Raw genomic sequence first — 20,317 nt, forward strand, 5'->3', positions numbered from 1 at the left:
TCCCCCTTCGTTAGCAGGCTCATCTGGCCTTCGACACTGTCGCTATTAAGAAATTCAAATCCATCCCCGTTTGGCGCCGCCGGCCCAGCCGAGTCCTCCTCGACTGCCTCCGCTTCGTGTGCCCGGTATTCCACCTCGGGCTCAGCTTGAGGGTAATCCCCTATCACCCTCGTAGGCGTTTCCCTAACGCCCGCATCCGGGGAGTTTCGTCCGCTTGTGGACGTCTCATCGCTTCCCGACCCACTGGAGCTCGACCCCGAGGTCCCTGACGAGCTGGATGACCTTGCTGGCTCGGGGGCTCGGTCGGGTGTATGTTGCGGTCGTTGCTCGACCTCTGGAGAGTAGGACATGATGTCCACCTCCTCGCTGCTCTGCTCGACCGTGTCGTCGTAGTTTGCGGCTGAAGCGTTCTGGCTATCTGACTCGGACATATTTTGTTCTACCTAAAGGTCGGTCGGGGTTAGTACAGGGGTCTTGAAGTTAGTTCGACGTTAGCTCTACCTTACTCCTACGCAAAGTTAAAAAGCTGAGTAAAAGCTAAAAAGTAGAGAGATTACCGATTGGAGACGCTTGGTCGGAGTTGGTTGAGAAGTTGCTCGCTTGATCTGCTGAGTAGCTTGCTCGGGACTCTCAGAGGGTGCCGATTGGATCAGAAGAGTGAGGAAAGTTCATTTGAAGGCCTCAAGGGCCTATTTATAGGAGAGCATTTAGGCGGGAAACCAATCCACTTGCGTGACACGACCCGCGCTGACTCCGAGGCAACCGTTGCAGTCGTCGAGGCCAGCAGTGGCCGACACGTGGCGAGGGAGGGAATGACAGCTGGCCGGTCGGTTTGGTGGCTGACGGTTGGGCTTCTTCATCCCGTCCCGTTTTTTCCCGGATGATCAAAAAGGCCCGGGCTGGGGGGCTTTTGGTAGGGAATATCCCGACCGACATAAGCTCCACCACGACCGGATTGCCTTTGTCTTTGTCTTTCTGTCTTTGCAGGTAACAGGTCGGGCTGTTATGAAGAACCCGGTCGGGAAGCGACCGGAAATTGCCCGAGCATCGGTGTCGACCGCCGAGCGGTAGCCCTTTGGCGAGAGAGCTGACAAAAGGACACGTGGCGGCTCTTTACGACGACAGACAGGGCACCCGGGAGGATGACACGTGGTGGCTACGTGGAGGACATGCCGAACGACTGGAATCCTGTCCCCGGCATAGTGGCTATAAATACCCATAGTAGCTACAGTGTAAGGGACTTTTGGACGATCGATAGGTTGTTACTAGAGAATCCCGACCGCAGTCAGTCGGTACTCAGAGCAACCAAGTATATTGTACTTAGGGCCTTTACCGTGGTCAATAAAGTCTTTTATTTGCTTTAATTGGTCTCGGGTTTATTTTATATTGCTTGCGTAGAATTAGCAGTATCAGTATTTATCTGTGGAGAAATAATGAAATTTTGAGAAAATAATGTACAGTGTGGTGATCAGTAAATGTGAGTACTATTCACTTGGACTAATTACTACTCATCGGGCTTGGAATCCCATGAGGGTGTATCACTTAGGTTATGATCCAGTTTCCAAATTGTTTGAGTGGTAGTAGGTAGGAAAACCTGACTACTTGGATCATATACTACCCAATGGCTTGGAATCCCCTGGGGGTGTGCACATAGGTTTTAGTCCAGATTCTAAGTGGATTTTGATGAGGTTTGTTAATTCTCCATTTATAAATATTAATTCTGTATACAAGGAAAAGTATAACTCCACATGTATTTTGGAAAAGAATAAAATTGTATGAGTTTTGAAAATATAAAATCCAAGCCTATATTTTACGGGGTGAAATGAAACTTACTTAGCTTATACTAATTTTTATCTACACTTTGTTTTTCTGTTAAATTATTTATACAGGTGAACATGGATAGTAAATCGGGATGGATTCGGTTGAGATGGAATAAAGCTTATTTCTTTGCTATTTTGAGGAGGATATTGTTGTGTAGTGATTTCAGTTTTATGTATTAAGTTGATTTTGGATAATTTATTTGATGTTGTAAATTTAGCCTTAGCACTTAGGTTGTTGGTTGCCTAAGTGTGGCGGTAACACCCATTTTATTTTGGTTAGTTAATGCTTCCGCTATAATTTTAGTAAAATGTAAATTAAGGAAAAAAAATTTAAGGAAATTTTGGATATGAAAATTGGGGTGTTACAGTTTAATATTACAACCACAAAGTATCCCAAAAACATAAGGAAGTCTGAGATCCTACAAAAGATAATAATAAAAGGATCTAGCTTCTACCGCTCTCAAGAGTCACGAACGAGCAACCTGAAAAAAAAAATTAAATTACCAAAGAAAACATTGCCAAAAACACAACATTAGCATAAAGCTAAATATGACTTACTATGCCCCGTAAAATACGCACATTTATAATTGAGAGTAAATATACTTTTAGAAAATAGTTTTGGAACATTATATTGAGTTTCAGATTTGAAACACATAGATAAAAGGCAACTTTTTAAAATTGGCAGAACAATAGTCGAGTATATACTCAAAGTGTCACAATATTCTATACAACATTTAAAAGACACCACAATTCATGCATAAGTGAAATAACCTTTAAAGTATACCCAACTCCAATATACATAAAATTCTCTTTCTTTCAATAACCATCACACAATTAAATCAAGACTCAAGCATAGAACAAGGTCTACAATTTCATGATACTTGCATAAGTTTAGATAAAATACTCTCAATTATAGTATAACTTAGGACACAAGCGAATAAACTGAAATCATAAGCCACACCTTTATGATAGACCCACAATAGTAATGTATATATCTGTATATATAAGAACCACCACATCAATCACCATCTCGTACCAATACACACACGGATATATATAAGGTGAAAGAGACGAAGGGTCTTAGATCAACTAAGCCCTAGTGACACGGTAATCCACTCTACTGGCCACTCCACAATTTGTCCCTTTCATGGGATAAAGGACTAAAACCTTAAGTGTGCACACACTCTAATGGGCTTCCCTCACCCAAAAGAGTAGTAACTAGTCCAAGTAGCCCAGGATGTTTTCTACCAGGCTACTCCACATATAGTAGGTATCCAGGATGTTTTCTACCGGATACAATCTCATCAAAATAGGGCCGGAGCCCACACTAGGACCAAAGTCCACAAATCCACAACCATCCATTATATCCACACATCCCATATAAACTCTCATCATATATAATATATACCCACAAAAGTGTTAATTTAAATATATATACACATATCATCTGTAGAACACCCCCCAACCAAATAAATTATGAACTTCATAGCACTCTTATATAAATAGAATAAAAAAAAAACACCAAATATGAAGGGTGCACTGTAATATACGAATTTCTGAACTAAAAACAAAAAGTTATATACTTTACACATATGCACTGTACACATATTTATAACAAACATATATATAAAATATATTTATATAATTTTATACATATATATACGTACTGTACATAAGCTATAAACATTATATATATATATATATATATATATATATATATATATATATATATATATATATATATTTTGAAAATAGAACTGCCGAAGCAATTCTGTCCAAAGTAGCAGTCCAGAAACTTTAAAGTGAAGCAGAGTAACACGGTAATGCATAATACTCCTCAACCTTCAGTTTTCCAACACTCATTTCATGAAATAGAAATACATATATACACATAGCAAGGATTTGAGCCAATACCAACCATTAAAGTCTTTAAATAATCAATAAACCCACAAAAGATTAGGCTAAGTATTTCAACATTTAGGCACATATTGAGCAACCATAAACCATACCTTCTTCCTAAGCACTTCTAGAGTATGATTCCCCCTAATCCTAGCCTTCTTGAATCTCAGCTCCTTCTCCTAATAGCACCCCAAACATACATAGCAACCAACAACATATAAACAACATATATAAAGAAAAAAGAAGTGTGAACAAAGGGAAAAAATGGGTGAATAAGTAGAGGAAGGTCGAAGAGAGAAGAAGAACTACCTTAGATTTTCTTAATAAAATAATTTGTACTTCTTCAGATTTTGGATGGGAGAGTGGCGTGAGATAGGGGTGTGCAAACCCGACATACCCGACCGACCCGACGCCCGAAAACACCCCTTCCGACCCGTCCGTGGTCCGATTAGCTTAATCCGAACCGAAGGCAAAACGACGTCGGATAAAGCAGGTCGGATAGGATTTGGTTTTTTCCCATCCGACCCGTCCGACTACCCGATCTAACCTAGGGTTAGGTTTTTGTGTATGCTAGACGACGTCGTATGAGGTAAGTATATATGTATGTTGAAGCCTTTGTGTAGCCAGATGCGCAGCCCTACTCTTCTGATTCTTCTCTCAGTTCTCTCAATCTCTCATCTCTGAGACTCTCTCACTCTCAGAGGCTCAGAGCTCTTCTCTCGTTCTCTGCTCTCTACTCCTCTCAATCTCATCCTCTCAATCTCTCATTCCTTTGAGTCTCTCACAGTCGTCTCACCTCTCTGAGACTGAGAGTCTGACTGTATGAGACTCTGAGTCTCTGTGGACTGTCCAATTGTCCAGTGTGCGGTGGTCGACTGGTGGAAGCCCTTCTTGAGTTGGTGGTGGAACGTGGACTGGTGATTAGAGGCCCTTGTTCTCCGGGGAATAATAAGGGGAAACCAAGTAAATCAGAAACCCTAGTTTTAGTTTTTGTGATATGTTGATTCTTTCCTCTTTGTATGTTCATATGCTCGTATATTTGTGTTAGATTATGCTATGTTGTGTTCTATTCTCTGATCTAGTATGGTGGAAGCAGAAACCCTAGTTTTTGTTTGTCTGATCTGTTGATTCTTTCCTCTCTGTATGTTCATATGCTCGTATATTTGTGTTAGATTATGCTATGTTGCTATGTTGTGTTCTATTCTCTGATCTAGTATGGTGGAAGCAGAAAGTCAGAAACCCTAGTTTTTGTTTGTCTGATCTGTTGATTCTTTCCTCTCTGTATGTTCATATGCTCGTATATAAGTATATTTGTCTTAGATTATGCTATGTTGTGTTCTATTCTCTGATCTAGTATGGTGGAAGCAGAAACCCTAGTTTTTGTTTGTCTGATCTGTTGATTCTTTCCTCTCTGTATGTTCATATGCTCATATATTTGTGTTAGATTATGCTATGTTGCTATGTTGTGTTCTATTCTCTGATCTAGTATGGTGGAAGCAGAAACCCTAGTTATTGTTAGATTATGCTATGTTGTGTTCTATTCTTTAAAGGTGGAAGCAGAAACCCTAGTTTTGTACCTGTGAATCTGTGATTTGTGTGGATTATGATATTGTAATCTGTTAAAGGCTTGAATGTGAAATTATCAAGTTTCAAACTTGAAATTTCCATTTATTGGTGGAAGCCATTAACATGAAATCCAGATAATGATGAATTGGATACAATTCCTGAATCTGGATTTCTTTCATTATTTGAGTATGTTTATGGATGTATTACCCTTAATTGAATATTTGAATGTAAATATGTAAATATGTAAATATGAAATTGTGAAATCTTGATACATGATGACACAAAAAAGTGCCTGAATCCAGATTTCTTTGTATGTTTATGTGAATCAGTGAATGTGATTGTTGGCTTGTTGCCTTTGCTGAGTAATTGATGCCCATCATTTTAGATGGAAAGCATCAATGTTCCTGACTCTGGACCTCAACCCTCAACTCAAGAGGGACATGGAGGACAAGCCCAAGGCACTGAGAATCCTGCTCAGCAGCCTCAGGTTGCTCCTGCTGTTCCTGCAAAAAAGAGGAGGGTGGTAGAGTCTAGGTCTCCAGTCTGGGATCACTTTGAAAAGATAAAGAACTCTGAAAATATAGTGGTTCAAGGCAAGTGCATTTACTGCCTGAAAGTGTTTTTCTGTGAGTCAAAGAAACATGGCACATCATCACTGAAAAATCATATGATGGCATGCCTAAAAAATCCTGTCTCAAAGGATATGAGGCAGTCCCTTCTCACATTCAATACTGTTGCAACTTCTGCAACAGAGGCTCCTGTGGGGGTTTTGGGGACTTGGGTCTTTAATCAAGAAGCCATTAGAAGGGCATTATGTGAGATGATCATAATAGATGAACTCCCTTTTAGGTTTGTTGAGGGTCAGGGGTTCAAGAAGTTTATTCTTGTAGCTTGTCCAAGGTTTCAGATTCCTTCTAGGTGGACTATTTATAGGGATATCTACCAAATCTTCCTAGATGAGAGGTTGAGTCTTAAGAAGTTGTTTAGGGTGGGCACCCAAAGGGTCAGTTTAACCACTGATACTTGGACTTCTGTCCAAAGGATTAATTATATGTGCATTACTGCACATTTTATTGATGACCAGTGGAGGCTTCAGAAAAAAATCATTTCCTTTGTCCCTGTTTCTTCTCATAGGAGGGAGTATATTGCTAAAGCCTTAGAGAGTTGTCTGTTGGAGTGGGGGATTAAAAATGTGTTCACTGTGACAGTGGACAATGCTTATTCTAATGATACAGCTATGGGATTCTTTAAAAGCAAGTTGTTGTCTTGGGGGGGTTCTTCTGTTAGGTTGCAGTATATGCACATGAGGTGTATAGCCCATATTTTAAATTTAGTGGTTCAAGATGGCTTAAGGTTTGCAGATGAGTCAGTTAAAAGGGTGAGGGATGCAGTGAGATGGGTTAGGAACTCACCTGCTAGGTTGAATAAGTTCAGAGAACTTGCTGAACTCATTGGGGTGGAAGCCAAATCAGTTTTGCAGCTTGATGTCCCTACATGGTGGAACAGCACCTACCTTATGCTCAACACTGCAATTCAATATCAAAGTGTCTTTGACTCATATCATCAAAATGATCCTTCTTTTTCTGCTGACTTGGGTTCTGCACCTTCTTTCCTTGATTGGGAGACTGTTGAAAGCTTAATGAAGCTTTTGAAAACTTTCTATGAAATGACTGTGAGAATATCTGGTTCTCTTTATGTCACTTCTAATACATTCTTCTCTGAGATCTCTGATCTCAGTTGTATGCTGGAAGATATGACTAAAGCTGACAGAACTGAAAAGGTAAAAAACTTGTACAATTTATTTGTGTAATTCTGTATATGAGTATATCTTGTAAGTTGTTTACTTGTTTGTGTTTTTAAATGCTTATGCTTTCTGAGTTTCTGTATTTATTAGGCAATGGGGACAAAAATGAAAGAGAAGTTTGATAAGTACTGGGGAGATCCAGAATAAATGAACCATATCATTTTCTTTGCCAATATTCTGGACCCTAGAGATAAAGAGGAGTACATGCCTCACCAGTTTGTCCAGTTGTATGGAGAGGCCAAAGGCAAAGAATGTTTTGCCAAGGTCCAAAATTCAATGGTTGCATTGTACAATGACTATGCAGCTACATACTCTGACAGTTCATCATCTAACCAACCTGTCCAGTCTCAGCCTCCTACTTGTACAGTTGGTAGGCCTGCCTCAAGGATGAAGAGTGAACTTAAAAAAAAAAAAGATTGGAGAGTGGTGGTGGAAGCAGTAAGCAGACAGAGCTACAAATTTACTTGAGTGAAAATCTGGTTGAGGATGATGAATCTGTGAGTTTTGATGTTCTAAAGTGGTGGAAGAATCATAGTGAGAGATTTCCTATTCTCTCCAAAATGGCTAGAGATGTACTTGCAGTTCCTATTTCCACAGTTGCATCTGAGAGTGCATTTAGTACAAGTGGGAGGGTGCTTGATGCATTTAGGAGTTCCTTGACTCCTAAAATTGTGGAAGCTTTACTGTGTACCCAAGATTGGTTGAGGTTACATAATCAGCCAATCACAGTTGAGGAAAATTTAGATGAGGTTGAGAGATTGGAGAAAGGTAAATTTTATATATATATATATATATATATATATATATATATATATATATATATATATATATTTCTTACATCATTTCTTTTGTACTTTTGTAATTTGTAAGTCTATAACTAACTACTAATTCTTAACTGTTTTGCAGAGTTACCCACTGGAGCTAGAACTACTCTACCATCAATGCTGCCATCCATTCCAGTAATGTTTTCAGTAATTATTTATCTTTATATGTTATGGTGTTGTACTGTTGTTTGCTGATGGCCTTCAAAAGATGAAACTATGAGAATATCTGCAGTCTAAGTGGCTTGGCAACTTTCTATAAGTATATTATAGAAATGTTGCCCCACTTAGAGTTGCCATACTCCCATAACACCCATTACATCCATTTTGGATCTCTGGTATTTCTCTCATCCTCTTAACTGATCTCTATTCAGTTTTAATGCATTATTATTTATTCTTACTTGTTTTTTTGGCAATGATGATGCTTCCACCACTGTCTGAACAAATGGTATAGTGTTGCTATGTTGCTCATGTGCTATAATAACACATTTGAGCAATTTGCCACTATCCTAGCTTGAAATGGAAAATTGCAATCTGAGCCTATAAGGCTATTAGCCTAATGCCCCTACTTAGTTAGCTGTTGACTACATAGGTTGTCTAATAATCTAATATTCTGTTAAGTTTTCATATTAACAGGAAGAAGTGTAGTCGTGTAGAAATGGTGAATGGTGATTGATGATTTGATGAAAAGGCCTAGACTGGATTACTTGAATGATTGCTGACTTGCTGTTTTGCTGAAGTTCTGTTTAAGTGATTAACTTCAAATTTGTAATATTTTGGAAGTTAAACACTTAAACTTATATTCTTTATGTATTCGTTTACTTTTTGCACTTTGGTTTGTAAACTTGAATTATTTTGCTCTCCAAACTGTCCATTATTAAGTTGTTGCATCACTTGCATGTTTTAGTTTGTTAATATATTAGTTATTACTTATTTTGTTAATCATATTATCATTATTATGTTTTTTCAGTTTTTTATTTTCAATTATCAATGAACTTTTCCAAATCCGAATTAGGTCCGACATCCAATCCGAGTAGTCCGAAATCCGACATAGCATATCCGATAGGGTTTTAGTTTCAAAATGGACGGATAGGACTTCAAAATTTCAATCCGCAATCCGATCGGATGAACGGAAAACCAGTCCGATCCGATCCGATCCGTCCGTTGCACAGCCCTAGCGTGAGAAACAGTAGGGGAAAAATGGGGAAGGAGTTAGCTACAATGTTCTATTTGTGGGCTTGTTTCCAAAACCCTAGGTGGGTCATCTGATATGGGTAGGGTTGGTTAAATGGGTTATGGGTTTGGATCAAGTTTAGGGTAGTAGACATGGGTTGGGCATGTAGAAGTTTAGCATCCTTAGGAGAAATTGTTGGGCTAGGATCACATCAAAACATTTTGTTGAGATTATAAGGGCATATGTTATAAAATAGCACTAAGGAGCCTAGTGACATAAAAATGATTTTGAATGTAAGAAAGTTATGAAAAGGGTAGAAAATGGTATTTGTGCCTAAATAATATTATTTGAAAGGACGGGGTATTACACTCGTGGATCTACCACAAGTCCGCTTCTTGGCAGAAGTAGAACGTTGCCAGTTCTACTCTCCTTTCTTCGGGGCAGCCCACCACGGTGAAGATCTTATCAAACACCCGTAGCCACTCTTCAAGGACTACAGGGTCTTCCTCGCCAGCGAAGGTTGGCGGCCGATGACCTGACACTAAACGTCCTATGTCACGGTGCCCAGCAGGAGGAGGAGGCGGCACAGCGTGATTGTTGTTCAACAGAGCTTCATTAAGCGTCTGCATGGTCTGGGTCAGCTAATGCAGATTCTGAGCTAGCTGCTCGTTGGTCGGGGTCTCCGGGGTGCAAGCACGAGGACGAGGAGGCATCGTAGCTTCTACATCAACAACACGATAAGAGAAGCAACAAACAAAGAACAGAAAACAACACACAACTCACCGCGCAACCTAGAGTCCTAAGCCTAACACTTAGCTTCTTAAGGTCGCTTAGAGGTCTCAAAACATACTTAAACACTTAGAACGTCTAGAGTTAACGCTTCCTAGGCTCTAAACCTAGGCTTTGATACCAACTGTAACACCCCCCAAACACGACCTATATCAAAAGGCCTTAACACCTGCAGATTAAGCACAAAACTAGCACAGCGGAAGATAAAAGGAAAACTGGATAAAAGAAATCCGAATGGGGTGTTATGCCACGTCTACCAAACCCGGTAAACGCTAAGGTGAACAATCTGCAAGTGTATACATCTATCCCAAAGAGACATCAGTCTATCACTACTACGGCACACAGGCCACAACAGAAAGGAAAAGGTGCTAGACTACTGGCTTCTAAACATCGCGCTCGTCTAGACATTACCTGAAAGATACAAAGATAAACGTTGGGACGACGCCTGGTCAGTGATAATGCTGGTAACCCACCAATACCTGTTCAGTATCATACATAGGTTGGATATATACAAAAATCATTTTGAAACGGAATACGTATATATAAGTGTAAAACCAAGAGTAAACACCAAACTCAAGACTCAACACTCATCAATCAAACACCACGGGAACACATCCCAAGACCACAACGGTAACGACACCACAAGAACAAAGACACAACAACCGGCAACACATACCTAGGCAACACATGCCTTTGTGACTACACACGTCACAAGAGAGAACACACAACCACGGCTACACAAACCCTCGTGACATCACCCGCCACGAGTTGATATGCCTTCTTATGCCCTGTTCCAACCTTATGGCTACCCCCAACCTTATATCTAGTTCCAACCTTTACCTCCAGGACCCCTGTACATACAGTTCAACCTTATTCCGCCGGGAATCGTCATTCCCCCACCAACAGACCACCAATGAACCACCACCAATTCATAATACCCGCGGCACTATCACGCACATGGCACATAGCCTGGATAACACCTGTTATCCCCCAAAAATGTGAACCTTACACAAAGGCCACAGCTCCATAATCACGCCACGACCACCACGAGGACCACTGCAATACCTTGGTGACTAGTGTTCCATACCACTAATCGTGCAATCCAGGTAAAGGCACACACGCACCGCAACTCAACATGAGTCAAACAAAGGATCGCAACGAAGGTATGAAACATACTCAATCAAGGAACGGGTCACAGCCCAACAACAACAACGATAAATAACGCAAGTTATCATCAACCAAACGGAAGGTACAAACCGCACACACGCTAGCATTAAGACAACAAACCAGCATGCTTATCAACGGGAAAACACAAGATAGTTCCGATGAACACACAAGACACCTCTCGGTTCAACGAAACACAATGTTGAATACTTAGCACGATTCAAGACACTAAAGTCCTACATGGATACCTACCATATAGTTCTAGATGTACGAAACATCAAGAAGACACTCAAAAAGTTCCACAAAAGAACATCGGGAAGTCAAAGGACCAAATACCGAGACAAACGAATCACGGGGAACAAATCCCAACACAACCACAACCATGTACCCGCGGGTGGACCCACGGGTAGTGCCCTGTAACACCCCTGATTTTCAAGACATTTAAAACTTAATAACAAAGGTAATATCTCATTAAATCCCAGAGTGTAACATAAGTGTGCGGGGTGTTATGCCACACCTGGGCTAGAGAACCCAGGTGCACAGGCTATCTAACTACTATCCCCTGAAATATAAATGGATAACATGGCACGCAGGCCAAAAAGGGAAACTATACTACTTCTACGCTCCAGTTCTAGCGCGCTCCAGTGCTCTAATCCTCTGTGCCTGAAAGCCAAATATATCTGTTCAGCGAGAGATGCTGGTAACCCACACCAACGCGTTGAAATACAATACATATAGAGATATATATAGATATACGAAAACCATTTTGAGCATGAAGATATATCCTACGAACTCTAGCTTTTAAAACCGGGAATGACTCGACAGATAAGGCCAGACACAAGCAACAGTTATAACAGTCATATGTAGTTCACAATAGATAAGGAAGATAAGGCAAGGCATAAACAATGATCACCACCCATCATAATCAATCCCCAACATAAATCCCACAGTCACATTTCTCCAAGACATTCATAATCACAGCTCATCCATATCACAACACATAGCACACTTTGTTGGCGCCACAGGACCAATCGCATGCCCATACATGAGGGTCAGCGCATATAGCTCTGACACGGCCCCGCAGCACCCTGCCCCGTATCGCAACACGGAGGGGTCGATCGCAACCGACCGATGAACCGCAGCTCATCATAATGTTTGATCGCAACCAAACAGTGGACCGCAGCCCAAGAGAGTGTATTGTCTGACTGTAGCCAGGAATTCCCATCTGACTACAGCCAGCCTCTGAACCGCAGCTCAGGAAAGATGTCATCTGGTTGCAGCCAGGAATTCCCATCTGACTACAACCAGCTTCTGGACCGCAGCCCAGGATACCGTCATCCGACTATAGCCAGGAATTCCCATCTGACTGTAGCCGGCTTCTGAACCGCAGCTCAGGATAACCAATCCGATCGCAACCGAATTGGGCAACACGCACACATAACACGTAGCAAGCACATGCAACCCACATTACACGTTGGGAAGGGGACGAAAGCGTATAACAAAACCTATGCGTGATCCATCACATACTAAGAATAGTCCTAAGGGGTTCATACTTCTTCCACCTAGGTCAACGGGATACCAATTCAACTAGCATGCAATATAATAGACTCATAAACCTACGAACGGTGCCCGAAGCATCAAACTAGACATAGGCACGACAAGCGGGGTCCGTTGGGACACCACGGGGATCGGGGAAACATCAAACGGGGAAGCCGGGGTCCCGAGTGGGGACAAATTCCAGCGGGTAGCCGGTGGGTAGTGGTCCACCCGCCGGCTGCCCGCCGGCTGCCACTGTTCCGGGCAGCGGGTGCCCGGCGGGCAGCTGCCCGCCCGCCGGCTGCCCGCTGCCGGGCTGCCCGAGAACGCCACGGGTAGGTGGCGGGTCCCCTACCCCCACCTACCCCCCACTGACTCTTTTCACCACTTTTCGTCCCGGGAACCGCTGTGGAACCCGAAACCATGCTCAGACACTTTACAACGCAATTAATGACAACACGTGGACAATTAACGGATCAAATACGAGAAACGAACGGCACATAACCTATCATGCTTTTCTAAATATAATCAACACCCAAACATGCGATTTCCCCACCCGATAATCCAAGAATGATATCATACGATACAACCTAGGGTTCTAATCACTTTTATATCAACAAGAATACGATTTGTCTTCTAATTGCAAGATTCGGTAAGAATAACTCATAAGCATCAAGAACGTCACACAATTATCAGGAACAACACATAATCATCAAGAACTCCATATAATCATCAAGAACTCCATAATTATTAAGAATCTCCCAATATCAAGATTATCAAGATCCCTCATGGGATCATCACATCAAACATCAACAATAATTATCATAACTCGCCAAACACAATAATATGGGGGAAACCCTAAGGGGGAATCATAACTATGAAAATAGGTTTTGTTGAGACATGGGTTACCTCTTAGCCTTAATTAATTCCTTGGCTATGAAGGATCTTTCTTTAAGCTTCCTTGCTTTCTTGATTTCTCCTAAGGGAATTCTTGGAGCTCTTTTTGGGGTGGTGGGCGTTAATCATGTGGGGGTTCCGGGTGTCTCCTAAGTTCTTTATATATATATTTAAGACTCCTAATTAGGGCCTGAATGTTATGGGTTTACTAATCCTATTCCTTATAGGATTCAGGGACTCGCTTTAGGGATAAGGGTCCATATTAATTAGGGCGGATCCTAATCACAATCTGAATGGTAAAAGGTTTACTATCTTTATTCCTAATAGACTTAAGCCTCTAATTTAGGCAAGGGTCTACGGTTCATGGTGGACCCCATTAATTAATTAAAGGGGAACTTAACTTAATTAATCATATTTAATTATTATTAGCGGGATTAATTAAATAATTAATCCAAGATTAAAGGTCGTAACACGGGGTGTTACATGCCCCACCCGTGGTTCTGCCCGCGGGAACACTTTCCCACGAGGCTGTGTACTCGCGGGTAGGCCGGCGGGTGGTGCCCCGCCCGCTGTTCCTCCCGCGGGAACACTCCTGTTTCAGAACAAATCCTTTCGGGGATTTTCTTCTCCAAACACAAATTCAAGTCCAAAACATGCCAAATCTCACCCAACACAACAAAATGACTTGAACCATGGAAAATGCCAAGCAATGGCACAAGGGAACCCTAAACACAAGCTCTAGATATGCAATATCACAAGACAAATGCATAAACCCTCACATTTCATAGCAAAGAACAAGTAGAATCCAAGAAATCACATATAGGTAAGCAAAATAGGTTTTAGTAGAGCATGGGTTACCTCTTGTAGACCAAAAGACTTCACTTTACCCCCAACAAGCTTCTTAGAAGGCTTACTTCTCAAACCCACTTCAAGATCAAACCAAAAGATCATAAAGATCCTACCTTTAAGAAAAAAGACAACAAGGACGAAACCAAAAAGACAAGATAAACTTAGATCTTACCCTCCTAGATGCCCAAATAGGTGAAAGGTTGAATCTTGGAAGCAAAACTTGAAATCTTGACAAGGGTCTCAACTTAGCTTGGAGAATAAGCTACACCTCTTTTGTAGAGAGAAGATAGAGAAATTTTCTAGGAATTGTAAGGAATGAAATGAAGAAGTCTTCTAGGTTAGGTTACAATACTAACTCTTGGTGAAAAGTCAAGAAAACCCTTACTAAGCTTTAGAAAGTGTAAGGAACAAGGGAACTCCTCTCAAAGCTCAAGGTACAACACATTAAAGATTGACTAGTCAAATACTAGTCCTTGAGTATTAAAAATCATGATTTTAAGAATCAATTCCTCAAATAAAAATAGGATTAATTACTCAATTAATCCATGGATTGAATGTGGATTTTTGGGGTGTCACAGGAAGCTCAGCCCCCGGTTCATCGACCCCTACGAAATCACGAAAATTGTCGGGAACCTAGCTTACCGCCTCACCTTACCCATTGAACTAGAACGAGTACACAACGTATTCCACATATCACAACTACAGAAATAAATACATGATCCGATCCACGTACTACAACCCGAGGCGGTGGACCTGGACGACACCCTAACTTACGAAGAAAGACTAGTAAGAATCCTGGACACCAAGGCCAGGATCACTCGTCGACGAACCATAGAAATGGTGAAAGTCCTCTGGACCAACCACGGGGCCGAAGAGCCACATGGGAACTCAAGGACACAATAAAGGAACGCTACGCCGAGCTCTTCGCGCAAGGTAACCAAGACGAAAGCATGAGATAAGAAAATGAGTCAACACAACGGAGCCAAAGCTTCGGGGACGAAGCTTCTCGTTAAGTGGGGAGTGTGTAACACCCCGTGTTACGACCCCTAACTATTTAAATCAATTACCTAAAAAGAAAGAATTAAATTTGAATAGTTAAATGGGAAAGACACACCATAAGCTATGAACCCTATCTCTAGAGCCAATCCCCTAATTCTATAGGAAATAAGAGTAAATAACCCATACCATTTAGACCCCAACTAGAACTATATATATATATATATATATATATATATATATATATATATATATAGGGTCATAGGAGGCACCTAGATCTTACACCACAATAATCTCTCATCACACAAGAAGTTCCAAGAATCCCCTTAGGAGAAATCAAGATAGAAGGAAAGCTTAAAGAAAGACCCTTCATAGCCAAGGAAATTAATTAAGGCTAAAAGGTAACCCAAGTCACAATAAAAGCTATTTTCTTCGCTATGATCTCCTTCTTTGGTCTCCCTCTCTATCCTTGTGTCTTGATGAATTCTTCTACGATAATTGTGTTATGTTCTTGATGATTGATAAGATGATTTTATATGCTTACTTGATGATCTTGATGATCTAGATGTTGAAAAGAAGGTCCCGATTTTGATGTGATGATTCTTGACGAATCTTGATAGTTCTTGATGTGAAAGATAAAACATGTTCTTGAAGATTTGGGTGGGATTAGAGCCCTAGGTTGGATTGGGAATTTGTATTGTGATGTTCTTGACTTATATTTGGGCGGGAATTCGCATGTTCGGGTGTTATTTATATTTAGAAGTCGTATTAGGATAAGTCCTACATGATTCTTGCTTTTGATCCATTAATTGCCTACGGGGTGTCGTTAATTACGTCTTAAAGCGTCTAAGCATGGTTTCGGGTTCCACGAAGGTTCCCGGGACGAATTATGGTAAATGAGTCAGTGGGGGTAGGTGGGGGTAGGGGAACCCGCCACCTACCCGCTGCCCAGAAATCACTGCTGGGCAGCGGGTAGCCGCCGGGCAGTCGCCTGCCCGCCGGCAACCCGCTGCCAGAACAGTGATTTCCGACGGGCAGCCGGCGGGTGACCCCCACCCACCGGCTACCCGCTGGTCCGTACCCCACCCTGGGTCTTTGGCTTCCCCGTTTGATGTTCCCTACTCCCCATGGTGTCCCAACGGACCCCGTTTGTCGTGCTCGAGTCTAGTTTGATATTTCGGTTACCATTCGTAGGTTGAATGAGTCTTAGGAATTGCATGCTAGTTGAATTGGTAACCCGTTGACCTAGGTGGAAGTTGTATGAACCCTTAGGACTATTCTTAGTATGTGTAGGATCACACATAGGTTTATTTATATGTCTTTCCCTTCCCAACGTGCTACTACGTGCTAGTATGTGTTATGTGCTGCATGAGTCCCCAATCTGGTTGTGATCAAATTGGGTGTTCCTGAACTGCGGTTCAGAAGTTGGCTGCGGTCAAATTTGTTACTTATGAGCTGTGGTTCATTCTCCTGGCTGCGGTCAGTGATTCACTTCTTGGGCTGCGGTCCACATGGGCCTCGGTGCTATGACCCACCGACCTGAACGCGCCAGGGCGGTGTGTAGGGCCAATAAGCTGAGGAAGGCTGTAGTCCACCGATCTGAGTAATCAGGCGGTGTGTAGGGCTACGGCTGGCTGCGACCCATCGGGTGATGGCAAGGCGGTGTGTAGGGCCATAGTCTCCGAGGATCTTCGCCCACCGAGTGAGTATAGCTCAGCGGTGTGTCGGGCTTGATCCGCTATCGTCCACCGGATGTACCCATTCGCGGTATGTAGGGTCGTAAGACCCCCTTGTAAAGGGGACTGCGATCCACCGACTGGGTGCGTCAGCGTTGTGTCGGAACGTGGTCCGACGTTGAGTTCGTCAGTGGTTCTCAAAGGGTTGGTTGCGATCAACTCCCCTCATACCGCGGTACTGCGGTAGTGTGCTGCGGGGCCGTGTTAATGCTATAAGCATTAACCCTCATGTTCGGGGCATGCGATTGGTCCGGTGGCGCCATCAACGATTATGTGCTATGAATGTTGAATGAATGATGATGTGATGGAATTGGAAAGTGAACTGTGACCTTGGATGCGTATTCTTTATGATGACTATCTCTACCTGACTATCTAATACTGCTTGATGTGTTTGTCCCTACTTGTTGAGTCTATTCCCGGTTCTAAAAGCTAGAGTCTCGTACGTATATATCTTCTTGCTTCAAAATGGTTTTTCCTATATCTATATATATATATATATATATATATATATATATATATATATATATATATATATATATATATACCTATATTGTATTTCAACACGTTGGAGTGGGTTACCAGCATCTCTCGCTGAACAGATATATTTGGCTTTTAGGCACAGATGAGTAGACACTAGAGCGCGCTATAGATTTGGAGCGTAGAGTAGTTAGTTTCCCTTTTGGCTTGCGTGCCATGCTTATGTATTGACATCATTGAGGATTTTAGTTAGTTTGCCTGTGCACCTGGGTTCTTTAGCTCAGGTGTGGCATAACACCCCATACTCTTATATTATATTTTAGGATTTAATGAGGATTCATCTTTATTATATAAGTTTTAAAAGTTCCAAAATTTCGGGGTGTTACAGCTAACGCACCCAGTCGGTGGACCGTGATCCCCTTTACAAGGGGGGACTTACGACCCTACACACCATCGATGGTCGGTGGACCATAGCGGATCAAGCCCGGCTTACCGCTGAGCTATACTCAGTCGGTGGGCGAAGATCTTCGGAGACTATGGCCCTACACACCGCTGTCCCATCATTCGGTGGATCGCAGCCAGCCGTAGCCCTACACACCGCCTGATTACTCAGGTCGGTGGACTACAGCCTTCCTCGGCTTATTGGCCCTACACACCGCCTGGCGCATTCAGTTTGGTGGGTCATAGCACCGAGGCCCATAGTTGGACCGTAGCCCAAGAAGTGTATCAATTTGGCCTTAGCAACTTTTGAGCCTTAGCTCAGGAACAATCCATTGGCCTTCACCCACTTCCGAACCTTTAGTCCGGGAACAATCCATTCGGTCTTCAATCGACTTCCGAACCTTAGCCCGGGATCAAATCATTCGGCCTTCAGCCGACTTCCGAACCTTAGTCCGGGAACCTCCCAATTGGCCTATAACCAAAATGGGGGATCATGCAACACATAACACATCGGAGCACGTAGTAGCACATTGGGAGGGGAAAGACATATAAATAAACTTACGTGTGATCATAGAAATACTAAGAATAGTCCTAAGGGTTCATACTGTGACACCCCAAAAGTCCACATTCAATCCATGGATTAATTGAGCAATTAATCCTATTTCATTTGAGGAATTAATTCCTAAAATCCTGATTTTTAATACTCAAGGACTAGTATTTGACTAGTCAATCTTAAAGTTGTGTTGTACCTTGGGCTTTGAGGGGAGTTCCCTTGTTCCTTACACTTTCTAAAGGTTAGTAAGGGTATTCTTGACTTTTCACCAAGAGTTAGTATTGTAACCTAACCTAGAAGACTTCTTCATTTCATTCCTTACATTTCCTAGAAATTAGCTCTACCTTCTCTCTAGAAAGAAGTGTAGCTTATTCTCCAAGCTAAGTTGAGACCCTTTTCAAGATTCCAAGTTTTGCTTCCAAGATTCAACCTTTCACCTATTTGGGCATCTAGGAGGGTAAAATCTAAGTCCATCTTGTCTTTTTGGTTCCATCTTAGTTGTCTTTTTCTTAAAGGTAGGATCTTTATGATCTTTTGGTTTGATCTTGAAGTGGGTTTGGAAAGTAAGCCTTGTAAGGAGCTTGTTGAGGTGTAAAGTGAAGTCTTTTGGTCTACAAGAGGTAACCCATGCTCTACAAAATCTATTTTGCTTACCTATATGTGATTTCTTGGATTCTATTTGTGCTTTGCTATGAAATGTGAGGGTTTATGCATTTGTCTTGTGAAAATGCATATCTAGAGCTTGTGTTTAGGGTTCCTTTGTGCCATTGCTTGGCATTTTCCATGATTCAAGTCATTTTGTTGTGTTGGGTGAGATTTGGCATTTTTGGACTTGAATTTGGGCTTGGAGAAGAAAATCCCCGAAGGGATTTGTTGTGGTACAAGTGTGTACCCGCGGGCTGGGCACCACCCCCCGGCATACCCGCGGGTACATGGCCTTGTGGGAAGGTGTTCCCGCGGGCGGAACCACGGGTGGGGCACTACCCGTGGGTCTACCCGCGGGGAACACAGTGGTATTGTGATGGGATTTGTTCCCCGTGATTCTTTTGACTCGGTATTCGGTCTTTTGACTTCCCGATGTTCTTTTGTGGAACTATTTGAGTGTCTTCTTGATGTTTCGTATGTCTAGAACTATATGGTAGGTATCCATGTAGGACTTTGGTGTCTTGAATCGTGCTAAGTGTTCAACATTATGTTTCGTTGGACCGTGAAGTGTCTTGTGTGTTCCGCGGAACTATCTTTGGTTTCCCCGTTGATAAGCATGCTAGTTTGGTGTCTAAATGCTAGCATGTGTGTTGTTTGTACCTTCCGTTTGGTTGATGATAACTTGTGTTATTCATCGTTGCTGTTGTTGGGCTGTGACCCATTCCTTGATTGAGTATGTTTCATACCTTCGTTGTGATCCATTGATTGACTCTTGTTGAGGTGTAATTCGTGTGTGGCTTTACCTGGATTGCACGATTAGTGGTATGGGACACTAGTCACCAAGGTATTGCAGTGGTCCTCGTGGTGGCCGTGACGTGATTATGGAGTTGTGACCTGTGTGTCAGGTTCACGTATTTTCTTGGGAAGGCGTGTGTACGGTACCTTGTGTATTTTGAATTTGGTGGCTTTGTTGGTGGCTTGTTTGTGGGGGATGACTGTAACACCTCGTGTTACGGCCCTTAATCCTGAATTAATTATTTAATTAATTCAATTAATAATAATTAAAAAGGATTTAATTTGATTAGAAATCCCTTTAATTAATTAATGTGGTCCACCACGGATCGTGGACCCTTGCCTAAACTAGAGTCAT

General features: G+C 42.0%; 1 long non-coding RNA gene across 1 annotated transcript; it reads left to right on the forward strand.

Annotated features, from left to right (window-relative positions):
* Nucleotides 1-6,541: 6,541 nt before the first annotated feature.
* On the forward strand, nucleotides 6,542-18,776 carry LOC109169519. Its single transcript, XR_002052245.1, has 3 exons — nucleotides 6,542-6,650; nucleotides 7,164-7,168; nucleotides 18,764-18,776. It is a non-coding gene; the product is annotated as an uncharacterized LOC109169519 (long non-coding RNA).
* The last annotated feature ends 1,541 nt before the right edge of the window (nucleotides 18,777-20,317 follow it).

The sequence above is a fragment of the Ipomoea nil genome, unplaced genomic scaffold (assembly GCF_001879475.1).
Source record: "Ipomoea nil cultivar Tokyo-kokei standard unplaced genomic scaffold, Asagao_1.1 scaffold3314, whole genome shotgun sequence".
NCBI lineage: Eukaryota > Viridiplantae > Streptophyta > Magnoliopsida > Solanales > Convolvulaceae > Ipomoea > Ipomoea nil.